Raw genomic sequence first — 21694 nt, forward strand, 5'->3', positions numbered from 1 at the left:
TTTCAGTTCTCTTGTTGGAGGAGCCAGGGGAAGATGCATGCGCCGTCCAGTCACCACCTCATGGGGCATTAAACGGTGGTCGGACCCAGGCTTATTGCGCAATGCAAACAAGACAAGAGGTAAACACTGCAGCCAGTTCTTTTTGGTACTCTGCTGTGTCTTGGCTATGCACTCTTTCAGGAGGCCGTTCAGGCATTTACACACCTCATTTGCTTGTGGGTGGTATGCACAGGCAAACTTGTGTTGGATGCCCAACAATGCTGTGATGTGCTAAAACACTTTGTTGGCTAAGTGAGGCCCATTGTCAGACCACAGGACCTCACACATGCCCCATCTTGGGAAAACTTCCCCCGACTAGGAACTTGGCCGCTCTAAGGGTATCAGCATGTGAACAGGGCCCAGCCTCAATCCACCTGGAGAATGGGTAACAACCACTATCATGTAGCGGTATCCTTGACAGACCTGGATCATGTCGACATAATCCACGTGTAAATGCTCTAAAGAGCCTACTGGTCTTGGTATGGCTCCTCTCACCACTCTCAATGTATGCCCTGCTGTAAACTTCTCTGGCAAATCAAACAGTTGCTCACAAATTCAGCTATGTGTTGGTTTCTCCAATGCGTGTAGCAATGACCTCCTTCCCTGCGTGTATTGGATAGGGCAATTGTGTCAATGCAGTGTTCAATAATGATAGTGGCAGCACCACTTTCCCTGTGTTATCCTGCCTCCATCGGTCAGGGTCATTGAACATCCCCTCCTAATCCACAGCACCTTCTATTTCTTGGATGCAGCTACCTGTAACTCCATGATTAGCGTTTCCAGGAATACATTGTACCTTTCCTTAAGTACCATATTTCTGGTGCACTCTCTCGCATTGGAAGCTCCTCCTAGTTCCCATTGCTCCCCAAAATATGCAGCACACTTGGCCTCAAAGTCTGCTGCTTCGTTTCCTATTGAGATGGGATCTTCCCCTTTCATGTGTGCTTGGCCCTTCACTATTGCTACCTGAGTTGGATAAGCAATTACTTCAGTCTGCCCAATAAAAGTGCATGTTGTGCTGGAGTCCCATCTGCCCTTCTGAAACCTCTCCTGAGCCATTGTGACAGTCCAGAATGTACTGTGGATGTCGCAGAATCAGAATAGATTGTCACCTCCTTCTCGATGCTGTTTTCCACTGCTAGTATTATTGCCACTAATTCTGCTGCTTGTACTGAATAAAGGGCAGCAGTCGCACACTGGCTACCACTTCACTTGTCCCGTCTTCCTTCAGTCTTACCACTGCAGTCCCAGTATGCCTGACCCCATCTGTCTGGTCAATTGTTGATGACCAAACAGTGTAGAAAACGTCTCCCCCCTCAAGTGCATCCTCCTCTACCACGTGAGTGCCACTGAAAATCTCTGTTTGCCGTACAGTCGTGTGCATAGTCTCCTCTCTGTAGGACTGCTGCTAGAAATATTGATGGGTGGAAAATCCTGCATCTCACTATCTTCAGGCCTACATTTGATAGTATCACCTCATATCCTGATGCTTTTTGTGTAGTAAGGTCTGCAGTATTGCAAAGAAGGCGTGCTCTACGTAAAGAGTGGTGGTGCACCCAATGGTTATTGCTGCAGACTTCTCCACTGCAAATGTGTCCTCTCATTACTGGGTCAAGTTGCCCACTGTAGTAAGCTATTGGCTTGTGGCCCATGCTTGTCTTTTGTGTCTGTACTGCCAGGGTCGGACTGGAACAAGAAATAGGCCCGGACACCCAAAAAAAAGTGGCCCTCCCTCGCCTCAAAAAAGTGGCCCAGCCTTCAAGGTCACCTCAAAAAGTGGCCCACCCCTTGCATCAAGAAAAGTGGCCCTCAAACCATCATCAATGCAAGCAGACGTCCAAGGCCAAATGATAATATGTTATTGTATAGCACCTACTCTTAAGCTCTTTTTTATAGAACAAATATGCATACAATATCACCCAACCTGTGTTGGTACTCATTTATCAATCTCAGAGGATGAAAGTCTGAGATGGCCTTGCAGGGATTCGAACCTGCAACCTGCAGATCACACACACATCGCAGTAGCAAGCGCTCAACCCACTGAGCTATCAAATCAGCAATAGTAAACTGAGCAATTGTTATGTAGTGGATACCATTAAACTGGTAACTGAGATTTAACAGCAGACTAGTTAAGTTCATCTGCAAGTCTGTGCAAATTTGGCCGCATTTCAAGACTGCGTGCATCTACTTTTCGGGCTTCAGATTAGAGGTTGGCAAAATAGGGAAAGCAGCACACTCACAGGACATTCCATACTCTGAGCACTCGTTACCTCATACATGCAAACAAACATCCTGAACAGCATGCTATGCAGATAGGAAAGATAGACACATTACAACAAGGCATTCATTGCGGCACAATGAAGACTAGTCAATGGCCACTTGATGTGCATGGTCAAATATTTCTACACTGAGCACAAGCTTTTAGGCACAAGTATTTCCACATTTCCAAGAGGCAGGCAGCATTTGAAGTAGGTGCATCCGTTGCACCTTTTTTTTTTTATTCAAAGAATGGAGCTTTGGTTATCAGGGTGTGGAGCTAAGAGATACAAAGTGAGACAGGTGGGGGGGACATTAATGATAATGATGTGTTATTTATATAGCGCCTTAATACAAAGCGCTTTACATACTTACATACAATATCACCCAACCAAAACTGGTACTCATTTATCGACCTCGGAAGGATGAAAGGCTGTGTTGGCCTTGCCGGATTCAAACCTGCGACCTGCAGATCACGCTCGGATTGCAGCAGTGAGCGCTCAACCCGCTGTGCTATTTTACCGCCCATAACAGCATTTACGGCCGGTGACTCTTACCTCCTCAGCTCAGCCAGGGGTGTCTCTCCATCTCCGCTGACGCTGTGGGGTGGTGACTGTGTGGGCAGGGAGGATCGGGGGGGTCGCCCGTGCCCGAGTGCCTGTGTGCCCTCCTGGGCTGGCCTCTGCTGCACTGCTGGAGACGAGTCGAGGGACTCTTGCTGTGGTGTGGAGACAGGGGCCTCGACCTCGCCCATGGCACTGGTAAGGTCCTCATTTGTGCGCAGCTTCCTGCAGGCTACAGCTCCAATCCTGACCTGGGCTGGGAGTGAGGGGTGGTGGCGGCACGGAATCACGCCGCATTTTCATTGGCCATGGCCAATATTAGTTGCTTTCAAATTTGCAAAGTAGCGTGCAACGAAATGTGTTGCTTGCTTCCTGCAAAGTTGAAAGCAATTTATCGTGCCTCTGGCCAAGCCCAGCCCTGCAGGCGGCCTCCAGGCTCCTCCACCAGACTGCCTGCTGCTGCCCCAGGTCCTTCAAGGACGAGCAGTTGCAGGAATCTGTTACTTTTTTACAAAACACTGGTAGCGGGCCGGGCTGAGGCACACTTCCTTCACAATCACCTAACGCCATGGTGTCAGTCTCGCGCCGACTTGCTGCCCGCAGGCCCTGATCATGCAGAGCAGATCAGCACCGCAGGCAGCCCTGAGCCAGCACGAGACCGGCCCAGGCATGGGCTTGAAACCGGCCCCTCGCCAGCCTCTAAGGATTTCGTATCGGCCACGGGCCGATCGGCCAATGGGCCAATCCGACACTGTGTACTGCCTTCATCACTATACCGTCAGTGTGTGAAAACAGAAAAATTCATTTTTGTAATCTCGGATCCCTAACACTGTTGCTGTGCTTATTTCTTCCTTCAGTTCCTTGAATGCCTCAGTCATCTCTGCGGTCCATGTCACTGTTGTCTCCTTTCTGTGCGCCCTTCAGTGCACCCAGCAGTGGCCTTGTGTATGTGCTGTAGTCAAAAACCCATGTTCTGGGGGGCGTGGCCAGCGAGCAACGGATATAGAGGTGAAGCCCCAGAGCTCCTGCTCCAGGCCACACAAACATCCATTGGGAATCCTGTTTTAGGAGCTTATGCATTGGAAGATCCCAGGTGCGGAACCGGCAAATTGCAGAGCATAAAAAGGATTGTGAGCCTCGGTATGCAGACAGACCTGGCGAGAGAGGCTGACATCAGAGGAGACTGCAAGATGACCACCGCCAGAGGGAACGAGACACAGTAAACTTGGCGGGCAGTGCGAGGCACTCGCGAGGAGTTGTGGCGACCCTGACACCCAGATGAGGTGTCTGGAGGAGTGGAGCCACAAAGGAGGGACAACAAATTGCTATGAGAAGCTAAACGGAGGAGGCGACAGCCCCGTGTGGAAGCAGAGAGAGGAGCGGTCTTATCCGCTGCGGCCGCAAGGCAGAAAGGTGCGGAGAGGGAGCGATCGGAGCCAGCGTGCTGAGCAAGGCAACCCCCCCGCGGCTGCAGTGACTCAGACACACAGGCAAGGGGTCTGGAGGGGCGAGCCCAGGAGGATACTGCAGCACAGCGCACACAGGAGGAGCACCCGTCGGTGAGGAGCAGCTGCAAAGAGAGACATGGTGGGGGCAAAGAGGAGCCAGCTCATCCCCCGCGACGGCAGGACAGAATGGAGCAGTGTGAGGGAGGACTATTTGAAGCTGGCTGGTGATACCCCCTCACAGTGAGGTGAGGAGAGGCGTGGGTGGTGAAGCCCAGGACCAACCAAGGAAAAAGAACACGAGGTGGCTGCAACGCACAACAGAAAGGAGGCCTTAGACCCCCAGGTGGACCCCCACGCCCTGTGGCCTTAAGAAGGCAAGGGGAGACACAGGGGGTACTGATAAGAGCCCACAAGATGAGGACTACTATAAAGACAAGTCACTGCTGGCTGGGGCAGCATTGTGGGGAACATTCCGAACAGCAGGGGCAGTGAAGCAGACCCCTCCAAGGCCCACACAGACCCGGATCCTTAGGAGTAGGAACTGAGGATACAGTGGCAGGGGGCAAGCCTGGTGGAAGGGACCCTCTGCAGGTGGCAGTGAGAGGAAGTAGCCCCTGCCCACCCCCTGGGCAATGGCGTCTCAGCAAAGGACACACTGCTGGGCCACAGTGGATAGCGCAGAGGGTCGCCTGGAGGAGTGAGACTGACCCATAGGCGGCACAACACGGGCAGATGCAGGAGGAGGGACCAGAAGAAATGAAAGTGGAGAAAAAACAAATAGAAGAAACAGGACATACACAAGGAAAGCACAGTGCCATAAGACCTGCCCTACAAGGAAAGCCGCGGATTACACGGTCGGACCACTGAGAACCCACTGGTGGATACTAATGCAAGAAGAGGGCCCTGACCCTCCGGACAAAGAGGAAGGTAGGGGAGGGGTACAAAAGGACGGACACTGGAAGAAGCCCCCCCTTGACACATTGGACATAGCCGACGACTTGGATCCACACAACCCAGTACGAGGAACAAACGCTGGGACAATGGTGAAAGGTCAGCATAAAATTGACTGCTACACTGCCCCCAAGCAAAGAGCAAGGAAGGGGAGACTGACACGACGGGATCAGAAGCGGAGAAGGGCGAGGGTGTCACGTTGGAAGGACTGATGGCGACCATCCAGAAACCCAGAAATTCCTTGGAAAGGAAAGTGCAAGAAGTGGGAGTGGATGTTTCTCTACTCCGAGCTGACCAACGCAAAGTTAGTTAAAGGGTGATGGAGGTGGAACAACGCGTAAGCACGGTGGAAGACAATGTAGCCATGCTCAAGAATCGAGTGCAAGGCCTCATCAGGGTGACACGAGGGCTGGAAGTGAGAGCAGAAGACTCTAAAGGCCGCTCCTGTCGCAGCAATATACACCTGGTGGTATATTGAAACCAGTCACAAAACAAATATTTAACAGTTTATTATCGCTTAAGCGGACCCAGATTCATCCATGTCTGTGTACAGCCATAGAGAAGATGCGCAAAGGTATGGGGAAGCACACGTGTTCTACATTTTTGGATCCCTTCAAATTCAGTCCAGTTCATCGTGTGCTCATAGTTCATGGCCCACGAAACATGGGCATTTTGCTATGGCAACATTTTCTGCAGCGCTCTGCGTCATCCCTCAGACAATTTACTGTCTGGGAGCAGAGCAGAGTGGGGTGTAGGACTATATCTTGTTCCTAGCACAAGGTAACATTCCTTGCGCTCCATTATCTATATGTTGCTTCTAACTAAAAGGTCAGTCTGCATTTCGACTCGGTAGTTCAGGCTTTTAGAAATACACATGGCATGAATTATGCACCTTTTAATCATCTAGTCGCACAATTAGCCTCGGAGAGTCAAGAGTCAGGAAAACAGGCAGGCACATAAAATACTGATTACGTTTGTGCCAGCTCTTCAAGGCCCTAAAGTTAAAGACAAACAATGTGCTCAGCATTTCTCACATTTCTGTGCAAAGACCCGTTAAGAGCTTTCCAAGCTGTGAACTTTCACCGTTTGTGGAGTGAAAACTCGAAAAGTGAGCAAAATGGCCAAGATGAAGTTCAGATGGTGCGATTCAATGCTTAGGCCAACACCACATAATACAGAATGGATGTACTTTTACAGGGGGGGGGGACCGCGGCAGTGTGCCTCCTACAGGCCCATTTCTCGATTAAATGTGGATGCAAAAATTCTGGGGATGGTACTAGCAACTAGGTTGGCAGGGGTAGCTTCCGGTCTGGTGCACCCAGATCAATCTGGATTTGTGGGGGGATGAGACACTAGCATGAAGTTACGTAGATTACACCACGTAATGGATTTAATCAAGGACTCACACAGAGAAATGGAATTGGTAGCAATAGACTCGGTCAAAGCCTTTGACTCGCTGGAATGGCCATGGTTATTCAAGGTACTGGAGGCATGTGGCCTAGGTCAAAAGATGCTGAGGTGGCTGTCATTATTATGCAACACTCCTACAGCCAGGGTAAATACAGGCGGGTGGGTCGCACAAGGGTAGTACCTGGAGCGGGGACCATGCCAGAGGTGCCCGGTTTCCCCAATTTTGTTTTCCCTGGCGCTGGAACCGTTGGCAAGATACTTTAGGACATATATTCTGAAGTCGGGAATCTGGGCAGGGGGCATGACCCATAGCATCTCGCTTTATGCAGATGATGTATTATTATTATTATATGTGGATGAACCACTGGAAAACATACCAGTGATACTAGAGATCTTGGAAAACTTCTTTAAGCTGCGGGGTTTCAGGTGAACAAAGAAAAATTGTTGGTGTTCCCACTGGCAGGCCTCACGGGACAAAGGGTAGGGGATATCCCGGATTGGGGGCCTCATTGGGAACAGGAATACTTTAAATATTTAGGGATTCAGATCTGTCATGAAGTGGAAGAAACATTTGTGCACAACACAGGGAGGGCCCTCTCGCATACATAAGATGCAGTACAATTCTGGAAAAAGCTACCCTTATCACTGATGGGGAGAGTCACGCTTTGCAAAATGGTGGTCCTCCTGCAGCTTTTATATTATTTTGTGAATATCCCATATATAGTTAAGAAAGTATTTTTCAAAATGTTGGATAAAACTCTAGGGGAACTGCTGTGGCACACAGGGCGCACCAGGGTGACTATGCAAACACTATGTCATAGATGAGAGGAAGGGGGCCTCAATATGTCAGATTTTGAATTTAATTTATTGTCGGCACAGCTGCAGGTGGTAGCACGCTAGCGAACTGCTCCAGGAGGGGAACTGTCAGGATTATTGGGTGGGATCCAGCCAGAAAGCCAGGGAATAAGCTGCTGTGAGAGCCCATAGGGGGTAAGGGGGCTATGATCATTTTTAAAAGGTGATAAGAACTGTATGGGGGAAGCTACTGAAAAACATACAGGCCAAAGAACTATACAGCAGGGAATTGCCAATCGGGTTTGATACCACCATTAGAACAGCACTACAAAGTGTGGGTCTTAAGACACTAATAGAGCGACATTGCGCCACACTAGGGGATCGCTTTAGGGGAGGCAAGCTACTAACGTTCAAGGAATAGAGGCAAACATACCAGGTGACAAGGGGTCATTTCCTCACGTACACCAAAGTGGTAAGATGCCTTTTGGCATTATGGGATGGTATCCCAGAAGAGCCAGAGGTGCATCCACCTATGCAGACACTGTTGGAGTTAGGAGAGGGTGGTTGAAGAGTGATGGGTATACAGGGTTCTGCAGGCAACAAGAAAGGACAGGGAGCTGGCGGTGAAGAGTAGATGGGAAAGGGACTAGGGAACACCTATCTCATTAATGATATTGACAAAAATGTGGGAACAGGTTAAAAGAATATCCAGGAATGTGCGATTCCAACTCACCCAATTCTACTACCTCCATAGGGTATATTTGACACCAGAGAGGTTACACCCGATAAATCACTCTGCGCCACATACCCATCCGCGATGTGGAGGAGACCATGCCGGGTTTTGGCATATGGTCTGGGGTTGCCCAGTTGTAGCTAAATACTGGGGAAGAGGTGGTGAACCGGCTGAATGGCCTGATGGGAAGCTTGTGGGGGCTCTTACCAGGGTCTAAGAGGTACAAAATACAGAATAATATTGTGCGATTTCTGCTGACACTGGCTAAACAACGGATTGCAATAGAGTGGAAGAAGCCGGTGGGTCAGTTGGTGAGAAAATGGCTCCATGAGACACGCAGGTGGGGTCTGGCCGAGGTAGATTACCTGAACAAACATAGGGATCCGGAAGGAGAAAATTTACTAGTAATAGACTGGGGAAAGCTACTGAATGAGCTGGTGTCCACAGAGGACCTAAACCCTCCTTGAACAGGCACACGGCCAAGAGCATAAGACACAGAGGGAAGGGAAAGGATAGATCTAATTGGAGCAAAGGGGTTCCTAACCAGTGAAGACTGAGCAAAGGAAGGGGAATATGGGAAGCGATTGGGAAGGGGAGGCACTGGGTGGTCAGGAGGGGTGCGGGGAGAAGTTGGGGTAGACATGGGGGAGCGGGGAGGCGGGAATGGGGGGAAAGTTGGGAGAAAAGATTCTTGTTGGAAAATGAGTTATATAAAATCATATAGGAGATATGAGCCGAGGCAAGCACCAATAAAGGGAGAGACCTGGAACATTTGGTCAGACCATGGTAAGGGGGAAAATACAGCAGAAATGCGGTCACCACAGATAGCTCCGACTACAACACAGAGCAACACGTACGGCACAAAAGTGGGGGATGCGGCAAAGAACTGAGGACAGATCCCCCACAATCAGGAGAATGACAACAAATCCCTCAGGAAAAACTTAACGCAAATTCTTGTCAGGCGAATGAGAGCCCAAGATGCGAATTAATGGACTGAACTTAGCAGGAGTATTATTGGTGGCTCTGCAGAATTAAGCTCATGGGTGAGCCGAACAGCCATGAGAAGGACACATGGGCCAGTGGGGACAATCTCCATAACTGCAGGGAATGCATTATTTCATGTTGCAATGTTGACTTGTCTTGTATTATCCACAATCAAAAACAATAAAAAAAGTAGAAAAAAATAAAAAATGCTCTGCAGTAGATGCATAACCCTAAGAACTGTTGCATTTCCCTCACAGTCATGGGTTTAGGTGTCTTGTGTATTGTCTCTGCTCTCTCTGGGGTGATCCGTTGGTCATTTTGGAAAATCATCTGTCCAATATATAGCACCTCCTTCTGACAATACTGTAACTTGGCCTTGTCCACCTTGTATCCCTTGTCAGCCAACACAGTCAACATGTGTACTTAGTCCTTCCTATACTGATTTTCTGTCGAGATGCAGATCAAAATGTCATCTACGTACTGTAAAACTGCTCTCCATCTGTATGTTGCTTAAGTCCATCTGTATCACTCTGTTAAAGATAGATGGTGACTCGCAGTACCCTTGTGGTAAACACGTATGTTTCTACTTCTGGTTTCCATACATAAACCTGATCAAGTCCTGTGTGTCTGGCTGTAGTGGTACTGAGAAGAATGCATTCTTCAAATCAATGACCGTCTAGCAGGCAGCTTCCGCTGGGATGCTGCACAAAATTGTCGCTGGATTTGCAACTAACGGATACTCTGCTTCGACAATATGGTTAAGAGGCTTTAAATCCTGTATGAAATGCCATTACCCCCCCCCCTTTTGCCTTGTGCACTGGGTACACCGCAGTGTTACATGGGGATTCTGATGGTACAAGAATGCCTCTCTCAATCAGGGCTGTTATTGTGTCATAAATGCCCTCATCTGCTTCTTTGGTTCAGGGATAGTGCTTCACACTGGGTAAAATTGCTCCTGGCTTCAGCTTGATCTTCACTCCCCCTGTGCTCTTTATGTGGCCCACATCATGGGGGCTTGTGGTCTATAGGGTGCTGGGTACCCTGGCCATGTCCTATTCCCAGAATGGAGGTGGCACCTCAAGTGCCATTGCCATTCTCTGTGGTACTTCCCTGTAGTGTATTTGTAGCCAGTAAGTCACACTAATTTCGAATACCACCTCTATTTCTAGACTCTCTTCCATGAAAAGCTCTTTGTCTGTCAATGTGGTCAACCTGCTCTCCATGCCCTTCACAGGTCATCCATTCCATGTACTGCAATCCAATCCTCTCTTGCCGTCACTGCCTCTATTTCTATTGGCACTATGGCTCCCTCTGCCTCGTCCATTGGTAGCTCTGGCCTGAATAGATACTCGTTTGGAACTCACCACATCTTCCCTGCAATTCCTGGAAGCCATGCAATGGCAATGTTGGTTCCATACTGGAATATTTCTGGGTCTACTGGCACCCCCCTCTGTAGGCTTGAACAATATGTCTTACATTGAGTATGTGTATGCCTGGTGTGGAGCACACTATTCCCTTGTCTGTGAATGAGATGGTCATGTTTAGTCTGCTCATAATGTCTCATCCCAGTATGTTTACAGGTGTCTGTCGAGAGTGAAATAAAAGGTAAAATATCATGACCTCCTATAGAAAGTGAGATATTGTCTGTAAAAGGAACCACTTTCCGAGCCCCAGAGAATCCTTGAGTATTAATGGCATTGCCTGACAATTTAAATGCTCCTTCCCTAATGCAGGACCTAGTTGCCACTGTGTCAACAAGAAAAGAAAATGTTTTGTCACCTACCCCACCCCTATGCGAGGTTCCTCCGAAGGGTTGGGTGTGATCGACAGGATGGGACACATCACATTTTTCTGTGGGCTGTCCTATTGAGGGTACAGGGAGACCCCATTCCATGTAAAGGGCTTGTTCCTCATCATGGTAAATCCTCCCAGTTGTATGACGGGAACTATGCCCACTGTGTCCATGTGTGCTGATGCGTTATTGTTCTGTATCTGTGCTAATTGTTGTGTGTTCCCTCGAATCTGCGGCACTTGAAAATACTGCAGTAATGGCATCTGTGGTACCTGCATTTGTGTTTGTGGGGCTTGCACTTTTGGCATCTGTTGATATGTGCCCTGTACCTGTCCTTGCTGGTGCTGATCTTGTGCATAGGAACCGTCCTGGTCCCATTGATAGGACTGCTGGCCCTGCCCTCCCCAATTCTGCTGCATCCCCCTGTACCTATACATTTTTGAAATGTGCCCTGACTGTTGAGAGGTCCAGCACTGTGGTGGCTCCCTCCGTTGTCCCTGGAAACCCCCCCCCCCCCGAAAAACAACTCCCCTGGGTTCTGCTTCATCTGTTACCCGTATCCTCGAAACCCTCCTGGAAAGCCCCCTTGGTTGTGATGCATCTGTGGCCCTAAGCCACACCCTCTCTGTTGTCTCCTCGCTTCCTCAGAACCCTTGCTGTGGTCCAGCCCGCCCCATGAACCCTCCCCCATGTGGCTGCTGCTGTGCCTGTAGGGTGGGCCTGGTTATCACCGCCCCTTCCATCGCTTATTTCAAATGTTTTTTCTGCACTAATTTTGCTTCTTCCATCTTCCGGTCTTCCTCCTTTTTCTTAATCTTCTCCTGCCATCGCCTGCAATGGTGAACTATCACAAGTTGTATTTCGGGCCATCCCCTGCCTTCCATCCCTACCAATTTCCTTAAGCTCTTTTGGACAGGCTCTGGTAGCTCCTGTACTAGTATGTGATAGAATATGGCTACTGTTTTGTCCCCAGGCTCTCGAGTTTCAAGGCCCCAAAGCTCTTGAATCTCCTGAAAGTACTGCACAGGGTCTTCATATTCCCTCATTTTGCGGGAAGTAATTGCCCCAGTGTCTGATGTGTATGGGTATTGTGTCCTCGGTGCTTGCCATACTGCAGCCCTGCAGTTTGTAAATGGGGAACTGTCATGTGCTGTGTTTTGTGTCGTCGCCCCCGGGAATCCTGCCCTTTTCCATACGTCATCAGCTGCATCTCCTAATATTGACACTAATAGTCCCTTTACGTCACCCACAGCTAACCTATGTCCTGCTGTCATTTTCTCCATCTCATAGATCCATTTCCCAGCCCCTGTACTCAACGACGGTAACCTACACTTCACATTCTCCATGCCTGTGTGCTTCCATGGTACATAGTGAGGTTGCACCCCTATCTCTAGTAAGGGCATCTGCGTGAACGCTGCCTCCTCCTCATGCGTCCTTCTAGTCAGTCTGACTCATCAGTCCCATCTCTCGATGCCTGCTGTAATCATACCTCCTTGTCAACTGCCCCCTTGGACAAGCCATTGCTGTCTCCCCTTTCCTTCGCCTTGGGAGGTCTCTAAGCCTATCGCTATATATGTAGTGGTTTCGTGTAGGGCGTGGGATTAGCAAAACATAGTGAAATGTGTAAAAACTATTTTATTAAGTTTAAAAAAAACACCTTAAAATAAACAAGTAAATATGTCACACATTCCTAGAAACTGGTAACGTGCAACTATATGCTTTGATGGAAATAGGAAAATACAGGCACTCGGTTGTCGTGTCTTCAAAATCAGAACACATCTTATTCACATCTTATTCATCAAAGATAATAGGGTGGGAGACCAATATACATGCACCTGGTTTGATAGAGTGAACTGTTCCAAGATCCTAGAGATATTCCAACAGATACCACCATTAAGAGCCTCTGATGATATAGATTGCAGCTCACTTCCTTTGTTTATTTAATGTATTTAATTGTTTTTTATAACACACCTAATACTGTACCCGAGTGGTTTCTAAGCGCAAATCTGGTATTCGACCCTCTGTTGCTCTGCGTGATCTTGCTTCCAAGACCAGTGCATTGCCCCAACAACCATATGGTATCCCACTTTCACACTGCGATTGTTGCTAATATGGTCTGAGGCCAGTGGGGCAATTTACATTCATTGGGCTATGAAAATTTGGAAGTAAAATCATTAGAGGAAGTGAAACCATTCTTGTCGATCCCTATTGTAGGTAAAAAATTAAGAGCATCCACCGGTCATCCGAGCAGAGGCTTGGTCATAGCTATTGACTTTACTCTAAATCTAACCTCAGAACTTTGGTTAGCATCTGAGGGAATCCGGACGTCCGCATCAAGTTCAATGATACAAATCGAGAATTTCTCCTTCTCAACATATATTGGAATTCGGCTAAGCAACCTATTGAGTCATATCATCAGACCTTGGGAAATGTATATATACGAGTCTTGGCTATCGCAGGGACATTATCATGAGATAATCTTTGGGTGTGAATTTAAGGCTAACTGTGCTGAAGGATACAAATAAAACAGCTCCACATGGATTCCTTCTCATACTCAGAATAGTTCTATGAGGTGTATTAAGTGGGCCTATTATGTCTGATTGGGATTTGTAATAATTGGATGCATCCTTGCAAAGTTCTAATCATACTTATACCTGGCACACGTGTACGACAACATCTTGGCTTGATTACTTTTACATCTCTTCTTTTCTTAAAGTTAAAACGGGGTGCCTACATGTATATGATCCATCTTTGGGGATCATTTTATAATTCACTTTACCTTGTAATTCAGTATTACTAATCACGAGCTGTGTACAGTCTTTTTTCCAGTAGTTCTTGATAGACGTGGCATGACTTGTAGATGAGATAATAAGGTGCATAAAAAGTTCATAGAAGCCCTTTGTGGCAGAGTTGAATATCCTTATGATCAACACTATATAAGGGGAAAGTAGTGTTACAGCTTCTTATCGTGAGGAGTCTGTCTCTCTCAATTTTATTATTGTCAGTTACATTAGGAGTGTATCTCTTGATCACAATGTCTCAATGAACAAAAGCTTTTCCCACTACTTTGATCAACGAATCCTGGCCTCCAAACGTCAAAAACATAAAAACAATAAGATCCTTAAGGAAAGAGGCCTCCAGAGGCTTGAATACTCGATTGCAAAAAAACATATTTGTCAACGTCATAGAACGTTATAAAATGTATAAAGCATGACATATTTATGGAGGGATAATCAATCAATGTTGAAACTCCTTATAACTTCAAACTGCAGGCAGTTATGGGCACGTGTCAATGTTTCCGGCCTTCCCAAATACTTGAAGGAATGCGTTATATCTGAATCTGATTAGGTTAACTTCTATACTAAGATATGTAACCTACCAACGGCATTCTCTGGCATGTTGAATCCCAAGTGTGGGTCCCATTGTTGCGTGGGATTGCTGATGGGAGTTAGATGATGTTATATGGGTCATTACTAAACTGAAACTGTCTAGAGCGGCAGGCCCCGATGGACTTCGGCCTTTCATACTGAAAAAGGAACCAGCCTAGTGGGCCCAGGTTCTGAAGCCTTATTTTGATGAAATATATCAAACACATATTATACCTCCTTCGTGGTCCCAGTCGATCATCAGACCAATCTACAAAAAGGGAGATTCTACTGATCCCTCCAACTATAGACCTACAGCTTTGATTGATTCTGTGAGTAAGGTTTTTGCATCACTCCTAAGAGATCTGAGCAGAATATTGTGGCATTCTACAGTCCTGTCACATTTTCAGGTGTGCTTCAGACAGCAAATGGGAACCCTACCCAATTGGCACATTTGCCAAATAAGCTAAAACATAGTAAAGTTGGTACTGTCTACATGGCCTCATTGGACATGTCCTCAGCATATGGTTGTGAGGTACGTTCTAACCTGTGGTTGAAATTAATAAGCTTTAATGTCCCACTTAAATTGATCCAATTGGTTGCACTCCTTCATAAGAAATCAGCCTTGAGGATCCGCCTGAACCAAGAAGGCATGCTGTATAAACTCATGCCCGTCAATCTCGGTTTAAGGTAGGGCTGTATCCTGGCCCCCACGCTCTTCAACGTTTATCTTAATTACATTGGGGATCTGTGGCAGGCCGACAGTATCTCCCTGGTGAGGTTGGGATATCGGAGGATACTGAAACAGAGGCCAAAAAAACCAAACAGCCCTCTAACTAGTATTTGACAATAAAGAGACAACACAGAGTGGATTGTGGTATGCCAAAAGCAAAGTAACCCAGCTTTAATTGCAATTTAAAACTGGGGGAAAACAAGATTAACAGCCAAGCTCTCACTCAAGATTTTTCTCCACATCTCAACAGGAAACAGCAGTTTTTATAGCCATTTTGATGTCATAGTTATGAAAACCTATCGCTCTTGGTCATTGGCTCCCTCTACTAAACTGCATTTATAATTCTATATGTCCAACAATAATGATTTTCTTTTAATATAATACAATTGAGCAAGGTCATAGGAACCCACAGAAAGAGCAAACGTTGCCCTTGACAGTCAATAGACAAACAAATGGTACCAATGACTACTGCATGTGATTCGAATTTAATGCATCAGAGCATATGTTGCATGTACATAGGGAAGAAACATAGCACATTCAATAAAATATATACAACATACTTGAAAAAATATACAAATACATGTGCAAAAATGACTCCTTTTGGACAAGTTTAGCAGCAATTGCAATCTCAATGGTCCCTTGTATGTTTCTTCCCTATGTATAGGTAACATATGTTATGTTATGGGTGCTTATAAAGCACCGGCAGCCCGCAGGCATCGGGCACTGATAACAAACAACATGTATTGGTCACATCTGGAACTCCCGGTATGTCTCACCAGCTTCTTATTTTCATAAACGTTGAAGTTACTTCAAGAGACACGTCTTCAGGCACTTCCTAAACATTTGATAGTTCTTTTCCAGATCGCAAAGACGCTTCTCATATATATGTTGAACAGCAAGGGAGATAGGCTAGCTCCCTGCAGTACACCAAAAATAACTGAGATAGCCTCTGAAAACTTCCCCCCCAGTGCACTCTGGCTTGACGCTCCGAAAGAAAGGATATGAGCCAGTCCAAGGTAATCAGGGAAGTTCCAGCTATCCTTTTTAGTGCTTTTACTAGGAGCTGGTGATTTACCAGGTCGAAAGCTGCGCTAAGGTCCATCAACATCCCAGTTTTGCCTCTGTCCACTACCTCGAGCATATGGCTTTGCAGGTCTAACATGGCTGTTTCTGTACTATGGACGGCCCTGACGCCAGATTGTTGTTGATGAAGTACTGCTTGCTCCTCTATGTGTTTCTGTAATTGGATCATCGCTATTTTATCCAATATTTTAAGGATAAAGTTAGCGTTCGTGATGGGACGAAGATTACCTGGGTCCTTGGGGTCGAGACCAGCCTTTTTAACAAAAGGTGTAATTGTGACTTTTTAAATTTTCTTCGGTATTGAACCTTCTTTAAATGATGCATTAATTATTTTAACCAGAACTGGTGCAAATATTTCCTTGTTTTCTAGTATGATTATTGAAGGAAGTATGTTTTCAGCACATGATGTTGGTTTCATTTTGTTCAGTACCCCCAGCAGTTCTGCTTCCGAGATTGATCCAAAATTAAAGGAATCTACGACTCCCAAATTAGAACAGTCTTTCTCTGGCCTAACTTCTGCTGATTGTTCTCTGGCCTTAACTACATTATTTCTTGCCCTTTGTGCTTTTACTGCAAAAGCATTTTTGGACTATATCGCTGTCTTCCTTAGATGGTGAGAAGGGCGGAGTGAGAACTTAGGTTTTTCTATGTTTTTTAATATTTTAAATATTTTGCTTGTAGCATTCGATGCTGCTATTTCTTTATTGTAATGATTAGCCTTAGCTTATCTTATACTTTCTCTGTATTTTTTATTGGCTTGACTCCAATTGTCCGTTTTCCTTGGAGCGGTTTTGGTGCCATTTTCTTTATAGCACTCTTTTTTCTACTTTGTTTGTTCAGTTCTTCACTGAACCACTTCTGATGATTGCTCTTGCTTCTCGCCATTTTAGTCTTCATAGGAGCTTCCTGTTCCACCAGATTCTGAATCTGTGAAAGGTATTTGTCCAGCATTATTTCACAACTGTTTTGCTCTTGGAAGGATTTCCGGATTTTTGAGATGCAAGGTTTTAATTGTTCTGGCCCTATATTTTTAAAATGTCTGCTCTGTACTTTTATGTGAGGGTTGTGATGCGGTTTGGTGTTTACCAATGTTACCTCAAAAGACACCAAGTAATGATCACTCCATATATATGGTTCTGTGATGACCTTCTGGGTCTGCAGGTTTTGAGTCAAGGCCCAGCCCAATTGGTTACCTTTGTAAGTGATTTCAATCCGGCACACACTCAAGTCACGCCCAGCATGTAGTGTGCAAATGAAATCCTTATTTATTTGTATCTATAAATTCAATATTCTGAACGATATACCACTCATATCACACCCTTCTCCTGAGACCCCGCCCCCCCCGATCACACTGAACCAGGAATCAGGCTAGTTTGCAAAGGTAAATATTTATTTATGTATTTAGAATTTAAAATCACAATATATTTTAATAGGTACAATCACCAATGGGGTGACAGAACACTGAATAATATCTTTAATACACTAGAAATCAAGTACTGAACACAAAAAACAAATGGAGCACAGAAAACAATACTTTTGGGTTGGTATGGAACAGATAGCACTATGGTTAGAGGTTCCCCCTGCAACACCCCGCAACCCACCAATAGGCAATTAAATAGATGTGAGGAGAGAGCAGGTACTCAGGAATAACACAAATCAAACAGAATATCACTCCCACCTTCCCCCTTCAAACACAAGAGAAACACAGAATTGACTTTCAACTGTCAGATGGCTTTGAAATTGTCTTTGGAATTGGCTGAGCAAAAACACCAAATGTGTTCAAAAATACTTAAATTATTATAAATTCCTATGGGAGCTGCCTTGAACAGATGCAAACAATCGCAAGCAATGATTTAGTCAGAAGAAAACATTTGAAATCTCAAAGTCAAAGTGGGAAATAATTTAAAGCTACTTCACACGTGTAAAACTTCTCAGAATGTCAATTGGCGGCAAATTTTTCCTTATGCGATTGTTGCTATACGGGCCAATCACACTTTTGTACTGCGGTTTAGGGTTCTATGGATAGCTAAGGATGTTAGGTACAAGTAGGAGCTGAAATTTTGCTTCCAACATAAAAACGAACAGAGTTATAGGTTTTAGTAAAAGTTGTTTTTACAAAATAGGCGCGAGAATGGAAAACAGAAATTCGGGTTTAGAAATGACAAATGGTTTTCTTAGCTATATTAAGGACTACAAAAAAGAGAATGCCACACAGGGATCAGTCATTCACGGCCACTCAAAACCATTCATGTGTGATACTCTAGTTTCCGTTTTGTTTGGGAATTACTTTTCTTAATCAAAACAATAAGGAGTATGGTTTAGTAACACAGATGAGAGAAAAGTCAGCGCAAAGATAGTTCTAGCAATACTATGGTTCTGAATTAAGGATGGGATGGGTTTGAGATTGGGATCATACAGTTTCTGCTGAGAGGATTTCCCTCCCCTTGGGAGAAACCTGTTTTTCCACTTCTTGCAGCTCAGCTAGGCCAACTTATTCTTAATTACTTAAAGTCCAGCAGAAACTAAATTTGTTGCATCAAATAACATAAATACATTACTCTCTTAGCTTTAACTCTGTGGGATCAAAAACACAACTGGGATCTGTATTCCTTTTAGCAACAATCCTTTTATGTTTGCTAATCCAGCAGACTTTTAGTTTAGATACTTTGAAATTTCATCAGGAGCTCATCTGACAGCTGTCATTCACAGGTAGCCCAGCCTACTGCACACAGATTTTGACAGGAGCTGTCAGTTTACAGACAATCCAGTTTGTCTGAGGAAATGTTTTGCTCTTTAGACTTTATGACTTAGTATATTCGCCATGCTTCATTAGATTACATGAATTTTAGCGCCAAGCAAGATTTTGAATGTTGAGAAGGGTTGTGTATAGGCATTTTGGAGTTTTTAGCATCAAAGCAAATTTCATTTATAGGCACATTTTGGAGTTTAATTTGCAAAGCGCTGCTTCTCTCTCTGCACTCGGTTTGCTGGACATGGAGCCGACTGGTACATTTTCTGCAGTGTATGCTCTATCCCACCACGTATGCACCATGGGTGGCAGGTTGTGAATCCATCTTTTTGCACGTTTAAACACGTGGTTTTGGATGTTTTTGGCGCTCGCGCGCACACACACACGAGTTTTGCCGCCATTGTTGCCGTTTCTTGCACCATAACTATCGGAGTGATGCCGCATAAGATAGTGGAGTGGGTCAATACATCCGACACCTTGTGGGGTTGTAGGTTCATCTTTAATAATAACATAATCAAGGTTTGTTAAGGTCTTTGAGTAAGGTGTCTTCTTTATCCGCCATATTTCCTCTCCAGTAGTTAAACTCTCCCACTAACAATGTAGATGAATTAGGTGATTTATGAGCTGAGCTCATTTGCAAAGTCTGAAACTAACAAAGGAGATCTGTAAATAACTATTATGTTAATACAGTCGTTAGCTGTCTGGGTTAATTTAAGCTGTAGTGTTTCACATCCATGGTAAATAAAATATATGCGCTGATGCATTAAATTCGAATCACATGCAGTAGTCATTGGTACCATTTGTTCATCTTTTGACTGTCAGGGGCAGCGTTTCCTCTTTCTGTGGGTTCCTATGACCTTGCTCAATTGTATTATATAAATGTTCACCCACCTGGGTAGAGCAGGGACGTAACCAGGCACCCTTTCATATACAACAATAATGATTGGACAATCCTTTATCTAAGATCTCGCCCATAAACCATCCCATAAAAATGTGCTACATCATGCTTGAATATTATTGGTAGGCTCTAAATTACTTCTGGGGTTAAAAGGACATATGTTTATCGTTTAACATGCTGTCCCACTCTGTGTGAACTGGCGGCATTATGACATGTTTTATTGTAGATGGGAGGAGAGGACAAGCCTATCGCCCTTGTTGCTAATTAAATAAAACAGCCCATGTTATTTCTGCCATGATGTCGCTGAGTCTCAAGGATCTGTTCTTGCAACAGTAACCATGCCATCCTGTTCTTAACACATTTATGAATACTGTTATTATGAATCATCCTGCTTTCACCATGTGCGCAGTAATTATTTGTCTTTTAGCGGTATCCGCGTTTCTCTGTCACACCTAGCCGATCGCTGAGACATTAATCTGCCACTTAAGAAATTTCCTGGGATGTTCAGTTTGTCCCATAGACTTCAAATAGTCTGCCATGTTATCAAAACTTAATTTACCTTGACAGTTAGATGCACACAATGGTATCTTGTTCCACTTGTAACCCTCCACTACGGAGTCTTGGGCCTTCACATTCCTTTGAGACAGCTACCATCTATCTGGCCACATTATTTTCCTGAATTAAATGTATTTGTTCAAATAGCAGTGTTTAATTCTCTGCTGCGTCGGTACAGTTTTAAAATGGCAACTGCTTGTCACGTTATTTTCCTCTGCAGGACACATTTATTTTGCCATCTACCGAGTTCCTGGTGCATGCATGTCACATTATATTTCTCCCTTTGGGTATCAGCAACCTTATCTGCCTACAGTTGTTCTGCCCTACTTGTGTAGGGAGTCCCTATCTTGTGTACATGCCTTCCTGTCACCTAATCTTATTCTTTTCGAAAACACACTAATTGTGCAAGCTAATGCCTTGTCTGTTCCATACTTGTGTGGCGCAAAATAACCATCCTTTGTGCCAGCTGCATTTCCAGGAGAATTTAAAGTGGAGTTTCAAATGTGTCCGCTCTTATCTTATGTTTACAAAAAATATAGCCAACTCTACTTTATGGACTAGCTATGCCCTTGTGGATCTTGGGCCTCACCTTAATTTACTTCAAGGTCAAATATGGAAAAAAGTCTTGGGACTTGCCATATCTATACTGAATGCTATCATTCGGCATGAATACGACCTAATTTCACTGTACGCATGTTATCAATGGAGATAGTATCCAAGTTCCTGTTACCACCTTCCAAATTACTCTATGAAGACCTACATAAAATAATGGATATTTTGTCTTTTAATTCTATAAACCTTTTCAAAGATTGGATGCAGTACTTGATTGAACGCATTGGTTCATCTGAAGATGAGTTGATGACCTGCCCAGAAACTGTCAAATGCAAACGATTCAGAGAGGATTGGAGGCTTATGCTAGAGATCTTACCAACACCCTCCACCTACTCTGAATATGCTAAGTCTCACCGCAGAATAGACCAACTGGCATCTTATTTAAAATGCTTTCCTTGTAATAAGCTGTGCGTATTATATCTGCGCTTTAGGCTAAACCAACTCCACACTAGAGAGAAGAACTAATAATTGGAGAGCTTTAGATAATGACGAAAATTCATTTATATGTCGCTTCTGCCACTCAACAGGCATCATGGAAACTTTACATCACTGGGTGTCAAAATGTCAGGTACTTGTCACTTTAAGAAGCAAAACATTTCATAAAGAATTAGACAGTTTTACTTTTGATTCTTTAAAGCATCTTTTATGGTCAGGACTATTGTGGGGTGAAAACATGTCACTAATTATTGCTCTCAATAGCTTTTTAAATAATGTGTTAGTAATAATGA

This window comes from Ambystoma mexicanum, chromosome 2q, assembly GCF_040938575.1.
Source record: "Ambystoma mexicanum isolate Mex_15411 chromosome 2q, UKY_AmexF1_1, whole genome shotgun sequence".
Classification (NCBI taxonomy): Eukaryota; Metazoa; Chordata; class Amphibia; order Caudata; family Ambystomatidae; genus Ambystoma; species Ambystoma mexicanum.